Source organism: Suricata suricatta, chromosome 2 (assembly GCF_006229205.1).
Source record: "Suricata suricatta isolate VVHF042 chromosome 2, meerkat_22Aug2017_6uvM2_HiC, whole genome shotgun sequence".
Lineage (NCBI taxonomy): Eukaryota > Metazoa > Chordata > Mammalia > Carnivora > Herpestidae > Suricata > Suricata suricatta.
In genome coordinates, this window is record NC_043701.1 from 134,459,878 (window position 1) to 134,481,447 (window position 21,570).

General features: G+C 38.2%; 1 protein-coding gene across 4 annotated transcripts in view; it reads left to right on the top strand.

Annotated features, from left to right (window-relative positions):
• The window catches only part of MCU (mitochondrial calcium uniporter), a 179,348-nt gene that overhangs the window by 102,051 nt on the left and 55,727 nt on the right, over window positions 1-21,570 (top strand). The window contains exon 1 of one of the 4 annotated variants that reach the window (XM_029931898.1): window positions 20,716-20,761. The exons of the other annotated variants lie outside the window; for them this stretch is intronic. The gene's annotated coding sequence lies outside the window, so the exon portion shown is untranslated. Of the gene's footprint in view, window positions 1-20,715; window positions 20,762-21,570 lie in introns of those variants that run through there. 4 annotated transcript variants of the gene reach the window in all.

Sequence of the window (21,570 nt, forward strand, 5' to 3'; positions counted from 1 at the left end):
AGATTACTAATTAAATCTAGAGGTGAGATCAGATTCCAGTTTAGTTTTTGGCAAGAATACATCACAGTTGATTTTGTATGTTTTCAATTGTATTAATTAGGCGGTACATTGTTCACGTATCTCTACTTTTGTTAAGATGTATTAGCACTACCCCTCCAATTTTAGTTTAATTTTTTAAAGCAGCCTAAAAACTTGATGTTGAGATTTTGTTTAAAAGATATCAATTTGGGGATTTGGGCCCTGCCTGGCTCAGCCCATAGAGTGTGCTTGATCTCAAGAGTTGTGAGTTTGAGCCCCACATTGGGTACAGAGATTACTTAAATATAAAATAAAATCTTTAAAAAATATATCAACTTGGGGGCCATCTGACTGGCTCAGTCAGAAGAGTATGTGACTCTTGATCTTAGGGTATGAGTTTGAGCCCCCCATTGGGTGTAGAGATTACTTAAGTAAATAAACTTAAAATAATTATTTTAAATATTATTTTGGAACTTTTAATATCCCCCCCAAATTTATATTTTTCTTTTGTAATGTTACATATGTAATGTTTTCTTCTTCTTTTTTTAAGTTATTTATTTTGAGGGAGAGAGAAAGAGAGAGAGCACGTCCATGTGCAGGGGAGGGGCAGAGAGGAAGAGAGAATCCCAAGCAGGCACTGTCAGTGCAGGGCTTAATCCCACTGGCCGTGAGCTCCTGACCTGAGCCAAAACCAATAGGTGCTCAACCAACTGAGCCACCCAGGTGCCCCGGCAATGTTTTCTTTAAAAAGAAAAAAAAAAAAAAGACTCCAAGAACAATTCTAAGTCCCAGAATAGGCCTTCATTTAAATAAGAACTATACAGTGAAAAAACTTTTTACTTAAAGAAGGTTCTCTTAAGTTTTCTTTTCCCTTTTCATTCCACTGATATTTATACATGTAATAATGACATACTGAGTGCCTGTTATGTGCCAGGCACTGTAAAGGGGACATGGTTCCTGCTTCCATGGAGCTTATACTCTAGAAAAGGAAGGGATATTAATCAAATAATCCCACAATTAAATGTAAAATTATAAGGACATCTGGCTGACTCAGTAAGAAGGCTGATTCTTGATCTCATGGGTCGTGGGTTTGAGCCCCATGTTGGATGTAGGGATTACTAAAAATAAAAAACTTATAAAATGTATGTAAAATTATAATTTCCTAAGTGCTTAGATGAGAGGGATGAAAGAGCTTGAAGAGTATTAGGTAATGGGGTGCCTGGCTGGCTCAGTCAGAAAGGCATGTGACTCTTGATCTTGGGGCGGTGAGTTGGAGCCCCATGTTGGGTATTGAGATTACTTAAAAATAAATAAATGAACTTAAAAAAATTAGGTAAGGGGATTTGACCTACTCTGGGTATATGAGGGGGTGATTGAATGAGAGCCACAAAACTGAATATACATTAATCAGATGAGTGAATAAACTGAGGTCTTTCTCTAAATAGACTGAATGGGGAAAGACCCTGTCCCTAGAGAGGAGAATTACAAAAACACCAGTGTACGCTGAAGTATACAGTAAGGAGAAGGCTGGTGTGAGATGAAGCCAAAGACATATGGGTAGGCAGTAGGCGGCAAAGGGCTAAGGCAGCTATACGGAGGCCGCTAATTCATTAATTCATTCGAATATGCAGTGATTATTTGAATGAATGCATCTTAATATGTGCTGGTTACACTGCTCTTGGTGCCAGGAACATACAGTTGAACCAGTCATAGATCCTGTTTCCTAGTGGTGATGTTCTGTAGGCAGAAGGGAAGGGGATGAAAACAAATCAGTAAGAAAGAGTCACACAGTGAGAAGTGCCAAGAATAAAATAAACCAGAGTGTTCTGTTCATAGTGACTGCTGAGCTACTTCAGATTGAATGGAAAGAGAGGACTCTTCTGACAGGAGCTTTTTACTGAAACCTAACTGACAAGAAAGAGACAATCATGTGATGATATGTGGAAGGAATATTCCAGGCCGAGAAAAGTCATTAATGTGAGGCACTAAGGCCAGTTCAGGGAAGTCTAAGAAGGCATTGAGCTGGGACCCAAAGAGTGAAGATGACAGAGGTACAGAATATAGTCAGAGAGGCATGGCTCCTGTATTGCTATAAAACCATATTGCAAAACTAATAAATTTCAAGTGACCTTAATTTAAATGGTAGTGTTTTACTAACATTAAATGGCCAACTTGAAATATGATTATGGCATTGATTATCACTGCTCGGATTCTTTTGAGTTCTTTTGTTACTATGTGTGCTGTGATGACTCAATCTCCTACCATTATGTTTTTCTTCTCTTTGAAATAATACTAAGGTTTGTACTATCCGTCATGATGTCACTTGGCTGCAGAGAACTCCTTTGTACTAACACAGTGTAAAAACAAGAGTGGAGATGAGTTTTATAGCATTAGTTCAGTCATTCTAGGTTATGCTCTTTTACAGTTTGGATAGCACAGCTTTAAAGAGTGACCTTTGCTCTGGTAATTAATGTGGTTTCTTAAGTCATTGAGAAACAATAATTATTGTACTGCTTTTCCCACATAGGAGCAGCATTTTCATTCATTATTTGGATATCTAAGTGAGTTTAAAACCTGACTCTGGCCTTAAATAAATACTATGATAAGGTGATTCATCTTTAGGGAGTGACTTTTTAGTAATTTCTCACTAACACATTCACCTGAAATAAAACCTAAATGAGAATCTTGAGAAATGTATTGCCTATTATTAATATGTTAATGACTTCTCATTGAGCCAGTTGAGCTTCTCCTGAAATATTTTTAAAAAACCCCAAAACACTAAAGGTGCTTCTCCTTGGAGCCAGGAACTTTTTATGTGGTCTAAGCCAGAAAAAACAAATAAAATTTGCTCAACTTTATTGAGTTCTTTTTTCATAATTTTTATTAAAAAAGGAGACTTATCATTATAATATAATCAAATCCCAAATTTTAGCTCCCAGGTAACTCAGTTCTAAATTGTTTAGTGGAATAGTGAATCTGATTACTTTGATTTTTCTGCCTTTTATTTCTCTCTATATATAGACATGCACCCTCTGTCTCCGTTCCCCCTTTTCCCCACACACATAAGCTTTGCTAAAAAAAAAAAAGACCTTACATTGGGTGTTTTTAAGTACTGAGTGGCTGGCTTAAGGAATGGCCAAAAGAAGATAGGGTGCTGAGAATTTTTCCTGTTTTCTCAGCCAGGAACGTGTATAATTCATAAAATACCATATTCTACTAACCTGCATTTACAAATTATTAGGAGGGTAAACTAATGAAATAAAAAACTTAATAGTTGGGATGCCTGGGTGGCTCGGTTGGTTAAGTGTTGGACTCTTGATTTCAGCTCAGGTCATGATTGCAGGGTTCATGGGTTCTAGCCCTGTATTGGGCTCTTAGTAGCAATGCAGAGCCTGCTTTGGATTCTCTCTCTCTGCTCCTCCTCACCTCACACACACACTCTCTCTGTCTCTCAAAATAAATAAAAAAGCTTAAAAAAAGAAAAAAAACCTCTAAAATTGCCAATTCCCAACCAGATTCTGTTTACTTACTTGCTTAAACATCTAATTACTTTTCCGAATAAAAGCAAGTCAGTCAATATACACCACGAAATAGGAAACTTTGCAATAATCTTCAGATACTCTTATTATTTTACTCTTATTTTATGATGGTAAATAGATGATTTATGTGAGAAATACTTGGGAAGAGAAAAATATGAATTTAAAGAATAGTCATGTTTTACAATGAGATATCACCACTACTAATGGATATTAGGTTTCTTTTGTAATTATATTTAGTAGTTGGTTTACCTTTTCTTCCACCTGTTATTTCTGAAACTCAGCCAGATTCTCTTGTCTTTGGCTCATGATGCGGAGTTTATTACAAGCCAAATGAGAAAAGATTCAAGTAAATGTTTGCCCTCAAATTAAATAAGTCTACTATAGAAATTTGCTTGTGAAGCAGGAACGGTCATGGGCATCAGAACTTAAGAAGCCTTGCAGAGTCCAAAGAAAATATTTTACAGTTTTGACTCAAGAATGAACATGGCTCAGTAGGTTGAACGTCTGACTTCAGCTCAGGTCATGATCTCACAGTTCAGGAGTTTAAGCCCTGCATGGGCCTCACTGCTGTCAAGTGCAGAGCCCACTTCAGATCCTCTGTCCCTCCCCCCTCTGCCCGACCCCCACTCAGGCTCTTTCTCTAAAAAAAAAAAAAAGAATGAAGTTCCCAAAATTTTTGTTGTTAAATTTTTAGGTGAATTCCTCATATTCATGGGATAGACAGTTAGGTAGAGGAAATAAAACTTTAATGACCCACATTTTCAAAGTATGTTTTAGGAGGAAGTTTCCTTCCAGGACCTTAAGGAAAAGCTGGGATTGGTTAACTTTGTGGAAAGCCTTGAAACTCATAAGAAGTTTTGACTTTATCATGTAAACAAACAAAGAGAATCCAATGAAAGTGTTTTCAAGAGGATTGTATCATCTAGTTTTGTCCTCCCGGCAGAAGGACAGAGGATTAGAGGCTATTGCAGGAGTAATTTTTTTTTTATTTTTTTAAAATGATTTTGAATGTCGTTGCTTTATACATTAGCCCTTTGACATGTCACAATGTCTGGATTTATAGATGCAGAACCTAAGGCTTGAGGTAAAGAACTTGCTCAAATGCATAACTCTAGTAAATGAGGGAGGTGCAATTCAAATCCATTTGTGATGCCCGGGCCAACTAGCTAAGGTTGGATAACATGAATTTTTAGTATTGTTACTTAACACAGTTCTTTTGCCTTTTTAAAACAGTCCTTCATCCTGTGACAGGAGCTGATGGAATGGACTTATCAGAAGTAAGGGTTGGCAGAGTGGATTTAGGACCTCAACGAAGCTGAGAGAGACCCTAGCAAACACAACTAAAATAAGACTGACACTGAGTATGGAAAGTGGTAAGGCAAGGAGGTTAGGCCTACAGATGCTAAGGGAGAATATTGAATTGACGTGGTAATTTCTTTTGGTTTACACCCAGTGAGAAACCTCAAGGCTGTTCAGCACATGCTTTTAGTAAAAACTATTCAGTGTACATTTTATTAGTTGACTCCTTTGGGTCACACTTTGAACCAAGGTAATTTAGAGTCAGAATTTTACTGACAGTTTCTTAACACAAAAATGTGTAATTTATAGTATAGGAAAGATAGGCTATAAAATAGTGGACAATAAGATGTAAGTCCAGATTGCCTTTTCAGTTTTGTGGGGGTGGTGGTGATTTTAAGCAAAAGGTTACTGATATTCAAGAAAACTTGTGAGGCTCCTGGGTGGCTCAGTTGAGCGTCCGGCTTCAGCTCAGGTCATGATGTTTCACTTCGTGGGTTCGAGCCCCGTGTCAGGCTCTATGCTGACAGCTAGCTCAGAGCCTGGAGCCTGTCTTCAAATTCTGTGTCTCGTCTCTCTCCCTGCTCATGCTGTCTGTCTCTCTCAAAAAGTAAATAAATAAATAAAAACATTTAAAAAAAAAACTTGCATTGTAGCATTAGTGAGACAAAATACTATTTGTTGAGATCTTGATGTGTTCATATATGAATGTATGCTTTTTGCTAAACTGAATTGGCATTTTTATGAGATAAGTGTGTTTTTGTGCCTGCTGTAGTTATTTGGATATAGAGATCCAATGTCACCAGGAGACTTTGTCTTTTATTCATCTGTTTTAGTAGAATTTGTACTATAAAATCAGTGTGAGTCATTCAGATTATTCTTACATTTGGATTTTCTTTTATTGACTAGATTGCTGTTCAATCTTTGTTCTCTCGATGTATTATGTCCGAGTCGGGGGAAAAATATCAAACCCAGTTTAGTTTGATACAGGAGGCATGCTACTAATTAAAATACATAAGTTGTCTTTGAGCTTACTGTTTAATGATTGTTTCTATCTCTATTCAGGGACTGAGTAATGAGGATGTTTAAATTTTTGGAAAGTAAATTTCATATTAACCAACTTATCCTTGAAAACAAATGATAATTTCTCAAGATAAGGTATATGGCTTTTTTTTTTTTGCTGAGTTTTACCAAAAGACCCTATTGGCTTCTCAGTCTTATTTTGGTACCTCTAAAATTCTGAATGATGTCTTGTCCTTCATCACAGACATAAGCTAAAGCCTCCCCTTGTATATTCCTTACTTTTTAGGAGAGAAATAAATTTCACTCAACCAAGACTGTCTCCCTTGTCATTTAGGTACTAGATATACTTGAAGGCAATTTCCCATATAGAGCATATTTTAGGAAATGATATCATTTATCTATTCATTTTAGATGTGTTTAGTGCTTTTCCCTTTAGTGTGGAAAGTATAATGCTTTTAATTTGAAATTTCAGGGTCTCTTCTTTATCATTGTGAGGTAGAGAGAGTGGACAGAGCAAGAGACAGGACAAAAGGAAGAAAAGGGACCTTTGATCTACTGACCAGAAGGAACAGAATTTTATAAAAAGAATAAGAGGTTGAATACAGGATGTGAAGGGGCAAAGGAACTTGGTCTCTAGTGCATAATCTTTCGTATTCATTATTAAAAATACTCTCTAAAATAATATTTGGAATGAAGGGCTATTTTCTGACAATATACAACATAAGCTTACCATTGCAATTTGAAGCAAATTGTTGCAAAGCAATACAAAGGGGGAAGTAAGCTATCTTCCCATCACTGATTTAAGTAATGTTTTATCAAATACTTGAGTTTTCTGTTGTCTGTTTATTATTGTCCTGTGGGAGATTGGCAGAGTGCGACATCCAGTCTTTGAGCAAACATAAGATCTACAGTGTGATAATTTAGTCATCGCCAAGACTTGGAGCTTCAAAATGTGCTTTAACTGTCGCATCTGATTCTGGGATTACTTTCATCAGTGTCATTTCTACGCTGTACTAAACATTAAATAGCATGAGGGCTCACTGCTGCCAGCTCTTGGAACACAGTTTAGTTGTTAGCTCACTATCCCAGCCCCACATTCTGGATTTTTTTATAGATTGAGGATGACTCATGTCAGGAATCCAAACAGATTCCCAATAGGAAGCTGAAATGAGACAGCTTTTAGCAAGATGAGTAGAACCCATTGTCACACAAATCAAAGGATCTAGCCAGCCTTGGACTGCTAGTGAGAGCTGCTGACCAGCCAGGTTGGAAATTAACAGCAACAGAGGATCTTTTTATGTGCCAAGACATCAACAAGCAATAAAACGTAAGATACACAGCTGTAAACAATTCTGAAGACAGCAGTAAACAAAACCTTTAATTACAGAAGGTGATTAAATTCAGGCAAAATTTCAGAAAGAAGTGTAAAAGGGTTTGTTAATTTGATAACTTTTGAGATCTGTACTATAGCATATTTTTGTGATTTTTTTCTGATTGTGAAATATGTGATTACTGTAAATAATTTGGAAACTGCACAGACAAAATCACCCACAAGTCTATTTGTCATGTCCTTTAGTCCCTACATAGATGTATTAAAAATATAATTCAGCTGTATACTGAACAACTTGTATTATAACGAACAGCATATTTTAATACCTAGATCCAAAAAATTTTAAGAACATAACTCTTAAAAATCACCTAATCAAACCTCCTAAAATTGGAGAAGATATTTGAACCAGCATGGCAGGTGATGAAAAAAGAAACACTGTTGTACACATGTCAACAAATGAGGGCGAAATCAGGTGGAAGAGGGCAACAGGGGACTTTAAAGAGTGATGTTCAGGTGAAAGTGCTCATCCTAATCCTAAGCTTAATTGTAAACATGCTACGGATGTCTTACACTCCAGCATTCTGCAGCTTCTTCTAATCGAAGTCTCATAACTGATTTGGCACGGCTGCTTGAACAGATCTGCAAACAAATGTTGCTCCTGGCACAGGCTTCTTGTAAGCAATTCTTTCACGCTGCTGATGTTGGATTTTTTTTCTTTCATTACCTGATGCATTCCAACCTGTCAAGCCTATAATTTATTACTTTGAAGATTAGCTCATCTTAAAATATAATGTGTGAGGAGGAGCCTTCAGTTAAAGGTAGCAGAGTGAAGATATTTTTACTCCCCTCCTTTGAAAATAAAACCAAGAAAGGAAAATAAAAGCCCATCATTAGTGAAATTAGGCACAAGGCTAAGACCAAAATACAAACAATGAGATGTAACTTGTTAGATACTGTGAAATCTGTGCCACACATGGGAAGATGCTGAACTTCTGGGAACTCCAAGTGGTGTGCTGGTTTTTCTCTACGTCAGTGTTACATTACTTTAAAAGGTCTAACCAGTGAGGGGCATCTGGGTGGCTCAGTAGGTTAAGCATCTGACTCTTGATTTCCGCTCAGATCATGATCTCATCGTTCATGAGTTCGAGCCCCATGTGGGGCTCTGTGCTGACAATGTGGAGCCTGCTTAGGATTCTCTCTCACGCTCTCTCCCTCTAAATTTGCCCTTCTCCCATCACACTCTTTGTCACTCAAAATAAATAAACTTAAAAAAACTATTTAAAATTTTATTTTAATGTTTATTATTTTTGAAAGAGACGGAGACAGAGTGCAAGCAGGGGAGGGGTAGAGAGAGGCAGACACAGGATCTGAAGCAGGCCCCAGGCTCTGAGCTATCAGCACAGAGCCCAGTATGGGACTTGAACTCAGAACCATGAGGTCATGCCCTGAGCCACCCAGGTGCCCTCCCCCGTCAAAAAAAAAAAAAAACTATTTAAAAGGACTAACTGGTGAGGCTCTATTGGAGTTCTGATATGTCTTAAAGACAAAGAAATTGTAGACATGATCTGTTGCAGAAAATACAGTATAATTTTTTTAAAACCTCTCCAACATAAATGTTAAGAAGAAATAATAGGACAATAGAGGGAGATGAAAAATCAATCTGCAAACATCAGGAAAGAAATATAAGGGAAAAAGAAAAGCAACTAAGGTAATGAAAACCACATTAGGAATTTTAATTAGAGAGAGAGTACATGTAATCAGAGACATGGCAGAGGAGCACCTGGGTGGCTCAGGTGGTTAAGTGTCTGACTCTTGATTTCTGCTCAGGTCATGATCTCATGGTTTGTGAATTCAAGCCCCACAGCAAGTGTGGAGCCTGTTTGGGATTCTGTCTCTCTCCCTCTCTCTCTGCTTCTCCCCCACTTGTGTGTATGCACACACTCTCTCAAAACATAGAAATAAGCTTTAAAAAGGCATGGCAGAAAGGCTTGAGGAAATTACATGCCTTTAAATAAGAAAATATAAGATATAAAAATTAAAGAGAAGGAGTTAAAGGAACAAAGGAGAGGTAACATATGCATGGGGCCAGCAAACTCTTTCTGTAAAGGGACAGATAGTAAATATTTTAGGCTTTGTGGTGCAGTTTCTGTTGCAGCCAGTCTGCTCTGCCCCATAATGCAGAAGCAGCTGTAGGCACTATGTGTGGTTTTGTTCCAGTAAAACCTTATATACAAAGGCACATTTGGGGCTGGATTTTACCTGCTTGTGGTTTGCCGATCTGAAACTATAAATGGCACTGAAAAAAACCTTCGTGCTTATAACATTGAAAAATTTTTCCTGACATAATTAAAACCTTTAATCAAAATGACTCCCCTATGGCTTGGGAACAATTGCTATACAAGAATTGATACCAAGGCATAGCCTGGTTAAATTACTAACTTGGAAAAAGAATTCTGTGGACTTCTAAGTAGTGGGATAGGGACAGAACTTGGATCTACTTTAGCTTCTTCTTCAATAAGAGACAATGTTAGAAAACAATGGAGGAATTCTACCTTGTTCTGGGGTTTCGCCTGAGATTTTTTTAACCAAATACTTGAAGCATAAATACCACACATGGATGTACACTAGCATGGAAAAGCTGAAAAGTTTTGTTTGTAACATCCATAAAGCCTTTTGAAGCAAATTACATTATGATAAAATGGACGTAATCAAAAGAATTAAAGAATTCAGAAATAAACCATGGGGGAAAAACATGTGATAATAAGAAATTTAAATTCATTTCATTATAGAATTTGTGTACTTAGTGAAAATTACACTTTCAGAATAGACTGTAAATGTATAAGCTTTGATATTATAAAAGTATTGTAACTAACAAAGCAGGTGGGGAAGTGGATGACTGAAAGGATAAATGTGCTCCATCATTCACAGCAAGGAATCGATAAAAACTCCTTCAAGTCTGGGGCGCCTGGGTGGCTCAGTAGATTAAGCGTCTGACTTCAGCTCAGGTCATGATCTCCTGCTCATGAGATCAAGCCCTGCGTCAGGTTCTGTGCTGACAGCTCAGAGCCTGGAGCCTGCTTCACATTCTCTGTCTCCCTTTCTCTCTGTCCCTCCCCTGCTCATGCCTGTCTCTCTCCTTCAAAAATAAATAAACATTTTTTTTAGAAACCTCCTTAAAGTTTAACATGGCTAAAACATTGCTCCAGTTTCATAGTATTTTTCATAATTTTTTTCTTAACTCTAGATGAGTGTTTAGGGACCATATTCACTCATTAACAAGTCTTCCATTTTAGATTTTTTCTTCAGATAATTCAATGAAATTTTTTTTATATTTTTTTAATGTTTTATTTATTTTTGATACAGAGAGAGACAGAGCATGAGAGGGGGAGGGTTAGAGAGAGAGGGAGGGACAGAATCGGAAGCAGGCTCCAGGCTCTGCGCTAGCTGTCAGCACAGAGCCTGATGCGGGGCTCGAACTCACGAACGTGAGATCTAACCTGAGCTGCAGTCGGAGGCTTAACCAACTGAGCCACCTGGGCGCTCCTCAATGAAATTTTTAAATGAAATTTTTAATATATTCTAGAAATGACATGTAGGAATTTGTAGGACTGAGCAAAAAATTAAAGGAGATTTATTTGGTTGTAGAGTGGAATTCTTAGAAATCATTTAAGTAAAAGGAAATTTCCTCTGGCTTCCTACACTCCAGGCTGAATTACTTCCAGCCAATTGGTATATGCTTTTAAGTACCTAATTAAGAATGATTAAAACTACGACAGAATGTGGTGAAGTTACTGAGCTTCGTTATAAAAAATCTGGGGACACCTGGGTGGCTCAGTCAGTTAAGTGTCTGACTTTGGCTTGGGTCACAATCTCACAGTTTGTTCGAGCCCCGCATTGGGCTCTGTGCTGACAGCTCAGAGCCTAGAGCCTGCTTGGATACTGTGTCTCCCTCTCTTTCTCTGCCCCTCCCCCGCTTGCTCTTGTGTGTGGGTGTGTGTGGTAGGGTGGGTGGGTGCGAGTGCGCGTGGGCGTACTCTCTTTAAAATAAATAAACATTAAAAAAAAAATCTGGGCAACCAGGCAAACAAGCAATCCCATAAATGGAGTGAGGAATGGTAGCATAATGTTATAATTTAAACAGTTGCATTTAACAGTTTGATTAATAACAAATATTATACAGCAACATTATTGTTAATCTTTTTCTATGTCTTTTCATTGCTGTGAATTTATGTTTACCTCCCGGAGCCAGATTCCTTCATCCTCCTCCCCAATGTACACTCTATTATCAGTTTAATCCGTAAGCATCCAGAAAATAGTCTTTTGGTGGTTCTCTCCCTTTACCTTGTTACTCTGTTGTCTCTTTTCTGCAGAGCAAATACCCAGTGTGTGTGCACTCCATGTGAAATAACTATGGGACCGAGTCTTTGTTTTGGAGGCATGCTCTCCTCGGGGATGTTTGTTTCTTACCCTTCGAGCTGGCACCAGTCACTCAGTGCAGCAGCAGGACCCCTCAGTCCCCGCTCTTTCCATCCCATCACGTATGCCGCAGAGTGTCAGTGTTGTCTGGTGTTATTGACTTTACCACCTACTTAACGATAGCCTGAGGTATGCGGCTTGCTAACAGTTTATAAGGAAACTTAATTCTATTTTGGATAAGCATTTGAATCTCTCCTTTAGGGGTTGCTTGCTCGCAGTGGCCACTGGCCTTCGATATTAGAATTATTATTGTCTATATCCTTTCAGTTATAAAGTAGTTACTGTAAATGAGCATTAAAAGAAGTACATGACACTGTTTCTGCATTCAGAGGTCTTGCAGTCTAATCAGAAAAGTATTAAAAATGTCAGTAAAAGCTGGAAGTGTATTATTTTTTATTAATAAAGTAATAAAGGAAGAGTAGTAGAGACATGGATGGGAGTGATACAGAGGGTTCTGACATTTTATCCCAAAGCGAATTAACATTTATGAGGGTCTTGCATGTACTAACTACTTTAATAAAATTCAGTCGAGTAATAACTCTAATCTCTAAATGTAATACTTATTTTAACTTGCTTTATTCTTTTAGAATTTTGTAAAATGGAAAAGAGCTGTTTGAAAACAGACAAAACAGTGTCCAACTTCTCTCTTGAAAATAATGAGGTGATAGGACCATAGAGCAGAACACTGAAAAGACTTTAACAGCTTGTAATTGTGCGTCTGTGAGGCAGTTTTGGGGTGATGGTGGAGGGGTCCAGAGCCGATGGCCAAAAAAGAACCCTTGAAGATGTCTTTAGTGCAAAAAGGTGATTTCATTAAAGCATGGGGACAGGACCTGTGGGGCAGAAGAACCACACTGGGGTCACGATGGCTAACACTTTATATACCCTCAGGTTGGGAGAGGGGCGGGGATAGAGTAAGTCTCTCTGAATTTTGGAAGCAAGGTGTCCAGGACCTTGAGGGGCTAGCTGTTGCTAGGGAAATGCCACTTATTATGATTTAGTAAAACCTTGGTCATGAGATCCTTCAAACGTGTATCAGGGGGCATAAGCTTGAAGTATGATTGCCAGCATATATCTTGGGGCAGTTGAGATAAAGGAAGTTTCCAAAGGAATTTTTATATGTTAAAGTAGACTTACAGGTTCCTGGCGGGGGGGGGGGGGGGGGGGGGGGGGGGGGGGGGGGGTGAAGAGGGGAGTTGGAATTAGGTTAAGCCAAGATTCTTTTTTGCCCCTGGCAAAGTGTCATCATCCAGGCAGCTGAACTCCTAGAGGGAGGCCACTCTGCCAGTTTCAAGGACCTGTCAGTGGGCTGTAAGCAGTAAGGGAATTTAAGTTTTCATTTGCCTCAGTTTCCCACATCACCCTTTCCTTTATTCTTGGGTAGCCAGAGGTGTCCAAGGAATATCACACATATTCTACCTGGGTTGGGGTAGGGGGTCCCACCAGCCTGGACTTTGCCCTCAGCTTGTCCCATGCTCCCTCATCAGCTTCTCTGGCTTTATTACAGGTTTGTGATTTAGAATGAAAAGTGCGTCCTGGTAATCTAGGTCATTATCCTCTTCTGAGACTTCTCAGAATTTCATATGCTTCAAATGTAGATGCTTAGTGGGAGGGGATAGGCCGAGAGTGAGCAAAACGAACCGTGATCGCTCTGTTGTGGCAGTAGTGATCTTCACAGTGTTTTGCTAACTTACTCTATAAAAATAAAACCAAAAGTACTGTTACTAGAAGCCACTGAAGTTTTCCTTTGGCCTTTTTGATGTCTATGATTATTTCCATTTTAGAAACTTGAACTCCTTTAACACACCCTGATTATAGAACTGACCAGCTTTTATTTATTGCAGTTGTTGCGAAGGATCGCTTCGTAAATTATTTAGTCGTGTTGAATCCAGGGAGGGAGAATGTGATGTTCTGGCCATCCTCAAAGAGCTCGTGTTGTCAGGCCGCAGAGAGACAGCACTGACTCCAAGCATCGTCTTAGTGATGCTGTCCAATGACACTTAAACATATGGGCACTGAGGGTTATATACTAGAAATAAAAGTAACTTCTGACTCCTGATGCTCTTAATCCTCATTTATAGGAACATTAATACAGTGTTTAAATAGATGCTAATTTTGACTCTTGTGTTTCTAGAAAAGATATAATATATTTTGTTAGATGCCCTTTGAAAATTTGGTAACAGAGTAGTGTCTGGATCCTAACCAGCATCTCTCAGAATCAACAGCAGAGAAGGATTTAAGTCAATTTTCACTATTTTGACAAAATAAGGTAGGCCTTTTAACTTGCAAGTCATACACAGTTCGAAAAGCCCCTTTGAGGAGATAGCTTTACGGTAAGTTGGACATCTTGGTGAGAAGAGTGGTAATAGAGAAAGAAAGGAGGCAAGCAAACCATTTTTATTAGCCACACACATAAACTTCTCTTTTCTGTAATTGAAACCAACAGTACCTGTTTACATATTTATTTAACAGAAGGTGGGCCTTATGGGTTAACACCGGGTTTCATACAGAAGCACCAAAGGAAATCCTGTGAGACCCTCCATGGGGAGTAACCCTCCTGACCCACTGCCCGACTGTCATCACCAGGACTCCACTTAGGGGCTGCACAGCGTTTTGACCAACGAAATCACGCAGTGCGAACCTTGCAGCACCTATTTGACTTTTATAATCAAAGAAATTTATTACTTTCCCTTTCTCCTCTGCTTAGATTAGCTTTGGAATATCGAAGATCTCAGAGTGCCTCAAAGTTAAACATCTATTAATTTAGCCTAGGGTTTTAGGGAGGAACTCAGAAACGCGCGCACACACACGCACAATATTAAGACACAAGTTGTTAGTCCTTTCATGAATTGTTGCCAGTCCTTTTTCCCCGCTCTCTCTTTCATACTAACATAGTAAATACCCATCAGTAAGTTTAGATACCAGCATACTAAGTATAAAAATGCCAAGATAAATATAAGAAGTTAAAAAGGAAAGTTTTTTTCATTCAAGGAGCTTAGAATATTCTAGGTATTGAGCACCTGCAGATCCTGGTTTATAGTAGCCCATCTCCCACTTGGAGATTTTTAATAAATGCTTTCCTTTTTAACTTTTCATGTTGAAAATTTTCAAATCTACAGAAAGTTTGAAAGAATAACACAATGGACATCCTTATTCCCTTTATCTAGAGTCACTAGTTGTTAGTATTTTGCCAGTGTATGCTTTTGTTTTCCCACCGAGCCTTTTGAGACCTCATTGATTCTTCATAAAAAATTCAGTATGTGTCTCCTAAGAATAAAAACATTCTTTACATAATTATAATGTAATCATTACATTCAAGGAAATTGACATTGATATAAACATATCACAAGTAGATGGTTCTGTTGACTTAAGGAAAAATATTTTTTCTGTCTACCTGAAAGAGCAATGCATTTTCCCCCTTGAAAATAAGTCTGAGGGAAAAGTGTTTGCCATTTATTCTGTGAAGTTGAGTAGAATATACCTGTTACAAGGCAGGAGGTTATAATCATACTTAAAGTGAACATCTTTTATCAAAATATATCTATTTACATTGTACTTCAAAGAATATTTCATCTGCACTGCACATATATAAAACAGATGTTTCCATACCTTTTGTTTTTGATGCTATTGCTCCTAACATTTGTAGAAAATGTTGTCAGAAAGAAATAGGATATTGTGTGCCATGTATCATGAGAACTATTAATAACTTGATTCTTAATAATTTTTGTCGGGGCACTTGGGTGGCTCAGTCGGTTAAGCGTCCGACTTCGGCTCAGGTCAGATCTCACGTACGTGGGTTCAAGCCCCGCGTCAGGCTCTGTGCTGACAGCTAGCTCAGAGCCTGGAGCCTGCTTCCGGTTCTGTGTCTCCTTCTCTCTCTGCCTCTCCCCCTCTCATGCTCTGTCTCTCTCTGTATCAAAAATACATAAAACATTAAAAAAAAATTTTTGCAAATAATTTTTCTGATTCTCATATTAGAACAAGCTGTACCCATGAACTGCCCAGCTTAATTTTGGAAGTTTTGTTTGTATCTCCGTTTTACTTTGACTTCATTCTTATGTTCTCTGTAGGGCAGACATTAGGTGATTATTTGTCATAATAACTCAAGGTTTGGCTCTGGTCAAGATCCCTGGGGTTGTGAGATTAAGCCCTGTGTTGCGCTCTATAGTGAGTGCGAAACGTAGAGCCTGTTTGAGAGTCTCTCTCTCCCTCTGCCCTATTCTCCCTCTTACATGTGTATGCCTCCTCTCTCTCTCTCTCAAATTAAAAAAAAATTGAGAGACATAATAAAGAATTAGTATTTTACTGGCAAATGATCGAGTAGATATGTCCTTTTGAATTTCTTAGTCATCCATTTGGGTAGGATTTTTAATGAGATAATAGCCTGCAGTTTCACAGTGTTTTGGACAGTAGTAGGTTCCTACCACTTCCAGTACATGTTCCTTTTCCATTTTGTTTTTTTGAATAGTGACATGACTCTGGATTTCACGCAACCATCTGCCTTATAAGAACGTAGTACTGAGACCAGGACTTGAACTTTGTACATAAAATTGTATTTCCAGATTCATTGTCCATTCTGCCAATTGAAATTGATTTTGTTTTACTGCTAAAGCATTGTTTCATTTTAAATTTCCTGACTTCCTTGTGATCATTACTTCTGTCTAGGAGAAGCTGTGGGTTCCTATATTGCAGGAAACAGTAGAAAGAAAAAAAAAAGGTCTGTGATGAAAATTAAAGAGCAAAGGGTTTATAATTTATAAGGTTTAAAAAATGTTTTTCAAAATTAATTACTTTTTTTTTTAAGTACTTTCCATGCCCAGTGCAAGGCTTAAACTGAGAACCCTGATATCAAGACCTGAACTAAGATCAAGAGTTGGACAATTAACTGAGCCACTCAGGCGCCCCTAAAAAAATTGTTCAAACCAGAACATTTAGTCCCCAAACCCTGAATAAAATACAAGATTGGTATTTTTTCTAATAGTGTTTCCTTCATGTAAAATGAAGTGGTCAGCTAATTTTAAATTTCATCTGGTATTTACCTATTATGAGTTATATATAGTAAGCTCTTTGAAGAATATATACTGTTCTAGAAAACTGGTTTAAAAGCCAATCAGTTCGGGGCGCCTGGATGGCTCAGTCGGTTGAGCCTCCAACTTCGGCTCAGGTCAGGTCTCACGTGCGTGGGTTCGAGCCCTGCGTCAGGCTCTGTGCTGACAGCTAGCTCAGAGCCTGGAGCCTGCTTCCGGTTCTGTGTCTCCTTCTGTCTCTGCCCCTCCCCCTCTCATGCTCTGTCTCTCTCTGTATCAAAAATAAATAAAACATTAAAAATATTTTTAAAAAAATAAAAATAAAAGCCAATCAGTTCTGTAACTCTAGAGAGGAAAAACGACCCAGTCCAACCTTTGTTTCCAGTCTTAATAAGATTGATATGCATGGTTGGGTTCTTAATATGAAGTTGATCCTCCTCAGCAGAAGGAAACCCAACCAAACACGCGTCTTGCCTGCCTTTAACTTCTCCGTGTCTAGGGTAGCAGTTTATTTCACTTGGGAAACCCTCACCCTTTCTTGAAGGGTTTGACTTGCAGGGATAGATAGCCCTCTAGTCACGCATGAAACAATGTTAAGCCCTTAATTGTCATCCAAAATTATCAGCTTTACTCAGTTGGTATTTTTGTTGTTGTTTTTTAATTTTTAATGTTTGTTTATTTTTGAGAGACAGAGAGATAGAACATGAGCAGGGGAGGGCAGAGAGAGAGAGAGAGAGAAAGGGAGACACAGAATCCAAAGCGGGCTCCAGGCTCTGAGCTGTCAGCCCAGAGCCCGACGCGGGGCTCCAACTCATAAGAACCATGAGATCATGAGTCAGATGATTAACCGACTGAGCTACCCATGTGCCCCAGACCTCAGCTGGTATTAAAAGCCTCTGGCAACACCCCAACTGTAGGTACTTGGCTACTTTCAACGCACATATAGAACATTTTCCAAAACTGACCATAAGCTACACTGCAAAGCAATTCTTAATAAATTTCTGTAATTTCAATCATATAGAATATGTTCTTTAACCATGGTGGAATTAACCTAGAAATTATAAGTTTTATTAGAAAATCTCCCAATATTTGAGAAGTACATCAAAGAGGATATAATAATCCAAACTAACATGCTATCAGTGCAGAGCCCCACATGGACCATCCCGTGAACTGTGAGATCATGACCTGAACAGAGATCGAGTCGGAAGCTCAATAGACTAAGCCACAGAGCAGACTAAGCCCTATTTCTTTCTTTGTAATTCAGAAACTTCGTAAAGAAAATTACAAAGAATTTTTTAATTTAAATATTTATATTTTGTCATATTTTTTAGTTTTTCAATGTTTTTATTTTTGAGAGGCAGAAAGAGTGGGGAAGGGGCTTAGGGTAGGGGAGTCCGAGGATCTGAAGCTGGCTCCACACTGACAGCACAGAGCCTAATGTGGAGCTCGAACTCATGAAGTGTGGGATTATGATGTGAGCCAAAGTCGGATGCTCAACCGCCTTAACCACTCAGGTGCCCCACATTTTTCGTATTTGTATCAAATCTTTTTTACAAAGATAATAAACAGTATGTTGTGGTCTCTCTAGCAACACATGTACTAAAACATTTTTTTTTAAAGAAAATAAGCAGTATACAATACAATAAATTAAAGTTGCTTTTGTTCCCATCCCTAATCTCAAAACCCTTTCTCTCCAGAGATAATTGCCATAAAAATGATATCCTTCCCATATGTTTTAATATTTAAAATTTAAGTATGTCGAATATATTATTATACATATATATATGAAAAGTAAAATAACATGTTTTCTTTTAACTTGTACAGTATTTGTAATTTGCTTATCCTGCTACAATTTTTAAATCTTGAGATTTATCCAGTATGTCTATTAACAGTTTTTAATTTGAAGTGAATTTTACTATATGAAATTACACTTAATTACCCATAATATTTACACTGTTCCAAGTTATAATTTTTTCAAATCAAGCTGATTCTGCCCCAAAAATCCACACTCAGATTGGATTCTCTTATTCCCTCAAAGACTGACTTTACTCAGTTGTATTTTAAGATGAGAAAGATATTCTCATTTTTTATCAAATAGTAATGTAAGAGAAGCACCTGGGTGGCTCAGTTGGCTAAGTGTCTGACTTCAGCTCAGGTCATGATCTTATGGCTGGTGAGTTCGAGCCCTGTGTCGGGCTCTATGCTGACAACCTAGAGCCTGGAGCCCGCTTCAGATTCTATGTCTCCCTCTCTCTGCCCCTCCCCCGCTCACACTCTGCCTCTCTGTCTTTCGCAAATGAATAAACATTTTAAGAAATCTTTTCAAAGAGTAATGTAAGAAAAACTCATGTGAAATTTCTTGTTTAATATCCAGAATATTATTGGGAACCCTATATCCACTGTTGTTACTCAAAGTCTCCTATATAAAGTGCTGCATCAAACATTTCTTTTAGAACTTTGTATTAGAAAATATTTTGCCTTTCCTGATAAATAATTATACTTCTTCCCTTCTGTTAATGAGAATATTCACTGATCCTGTTGTCTTTTTTGTCTTGGAAGCCAGAAGGTTGTTAATAGCTTCCTATTGTTGCTCTAACAAATTACCACAAACTTTGTGGCTTAAAACAATATGCATTTTTTATCTTACAGTTCAGTAGGTTAGAAGTCAAAGACAGGTCTCACTGAGCTAAAACCAAGGTGTCAGCAATGCTGTGTTCCTTTCTGGAGGCTCCAAGAGAGAATCTGCTTTCCTGCCTTTTCCATCCTCCGGAAGTTAGCCACTTGCCTTGCCTCCTTCCTCAGCTACACTAGGTAGAATCTTCCTCAGTCCGTCTCACACTGCCATCTGTCTTGTTCTACATAACCACATCTTCGTCTAATTCTGCAAAGGCCCCTCTGATAAATTCTGCAAAGGCCCCTCTGATACCTTGTTTTATCCAAATAATCTAGGTAATCTCCCTATCTTAGACTCAGTTTATTAGCAACCTTAATTCCATCTGCATCCTTAATTTCTCTTTGCCATGTACGTGCCCACCAATTCCAGAGATGAGGGCATGAACAGCTTGGGGGTGGGCATTATTCTGGCTACCACACAGATTTAGAGCCAAATACAGAACCCAGTTTAGCAGTTGTGAAGGTATGTGAAGGCCCACATACTCTTTCCCCCCGATCTTTGTTTGCTATTATTTTTGTCTTCTTGGTCCTGGTTTTTGCATTTTAATTTCAGAGTTTTTTAAATTAACCACCATTTTGTCATGTGTTTGTGTTGTGGTTGGTTCCAGTTTTTTGTAGAACCAACCAAGTATAGGGGTGCCTGGGTGGCTTAGTCAGTTGAGTGTTTGACTCTTGATTTCAGCTCAGGTAAGGATCCTACTTAAGGCATTGTGTGTGTGTGTGTCTCCCCCTTTGCCCTGCTCCCAGTCTCTCTCTCTGTAAAAAAATAATAATAATAATAATAACAACCAAGGATAAATAAAATAATTTGAAAAATTGGACCCTGTGCATGCTTAGAAAATGAAGAGGATGGGAGTGATAGTGGTAATGGGGATCTCTCTGCATAGATGTGTAACGTTTTGACTAGGGCTGTTTGCTAAGAGATTGGTTCCCATATGATCCCTAAACAGATGGAGAGGTCAGCTGGAGTCAGAGAACGTGGGATGTGGACCATTCTGGGTTGAGTATTTTCAGTTTTGAATTATATATGGAAGTCATCTCAACAGTCTTATTTGATCTTACCCTTTGTATTGCATCTTTAACGACTATTATTCTTTGTATTAATTTTAAGTAATGTGTTCATTATCTGGAGTTATACCCTAGAAAGGCTTTGTTAATGCTATTTTTAAAAAGTAAGCAAATTGAAATAAATCTCCTTCCATAAAGGTAGATAAAGGTTATCAAAATCTGTGTTATTTGTATGAGGACAGAGTATTAAAGACAAATAAAGCTTAGGAATGTTTTTAAATCTCTAATTAATTGCAGGCAGATTTGTTGTTCTTATGGCATTCCTGTTGCAGGAAGTCTGGAGGGACTGCAGGAGCGTTATCGGCCAGTTGGTGCGTGAGTCTTATTACTTATCTGCTAGGTTGAGATTTACAGTTAAGCAGAACAGTTGTGTTAGAAATGCAGGCAGTGTGTTTACTTTGTTTTTAATTTGGTAAAGTGATTTACAGTAAATAGAAAAGGAATTCTGAAACAGACCAACTACTTTGCTCTCTCACTCTCCTGCTGTAAGTCTGTTACAACCACACGGCACGTGGGTGATGGAGAGTGATTGTGATTTTTATAGCAGCTGCTGTACCCCTCTCCTTGCAGGGGAATAAAAAAACCTGATATTTACATTTGAGTGGTATCTACCTTCTTTTTCATTACTGGCTGAAGCTGGAGGAAAAAATTGAAATCATACAGCGTCTCCTTTTGGTTTGAAATTGTTTACTTCATTAACATAAGGAAGATGTGAGGCAGCTTCTAACCACTTACTTTGCCTTTTATTTTATCCTTAGCTAGGAAGAAAATTAAGTCTGTAACCAAAAGACAAAATAAAGAAACAACATGGGAGTGTAAGTTACACTTACACTTCTTTATAATCCTTTGTGTGATGATTTTTTTTTCCCTTCTAACTTGACTTTCTTCTTGCATTTTGAAGGTTACAGAAAAATAAATAAATCTATATTTTACTTTAAAATAGAGAGAATGGGCGCCTGGGTGGTTCAGTTGGTTAAGCATCTGACTCTTGATTTCAGCTTGGGTCATGATCTCGTGGTTTGTGAGATCAAGCCCTGCATCAGGCTCTGCGTGTAGCCTGCTTAGGATTCTCCATGTTCGTTTTCTCTCTCTCTCTCTCTCTCTCTCTCTGTCCCCCCCC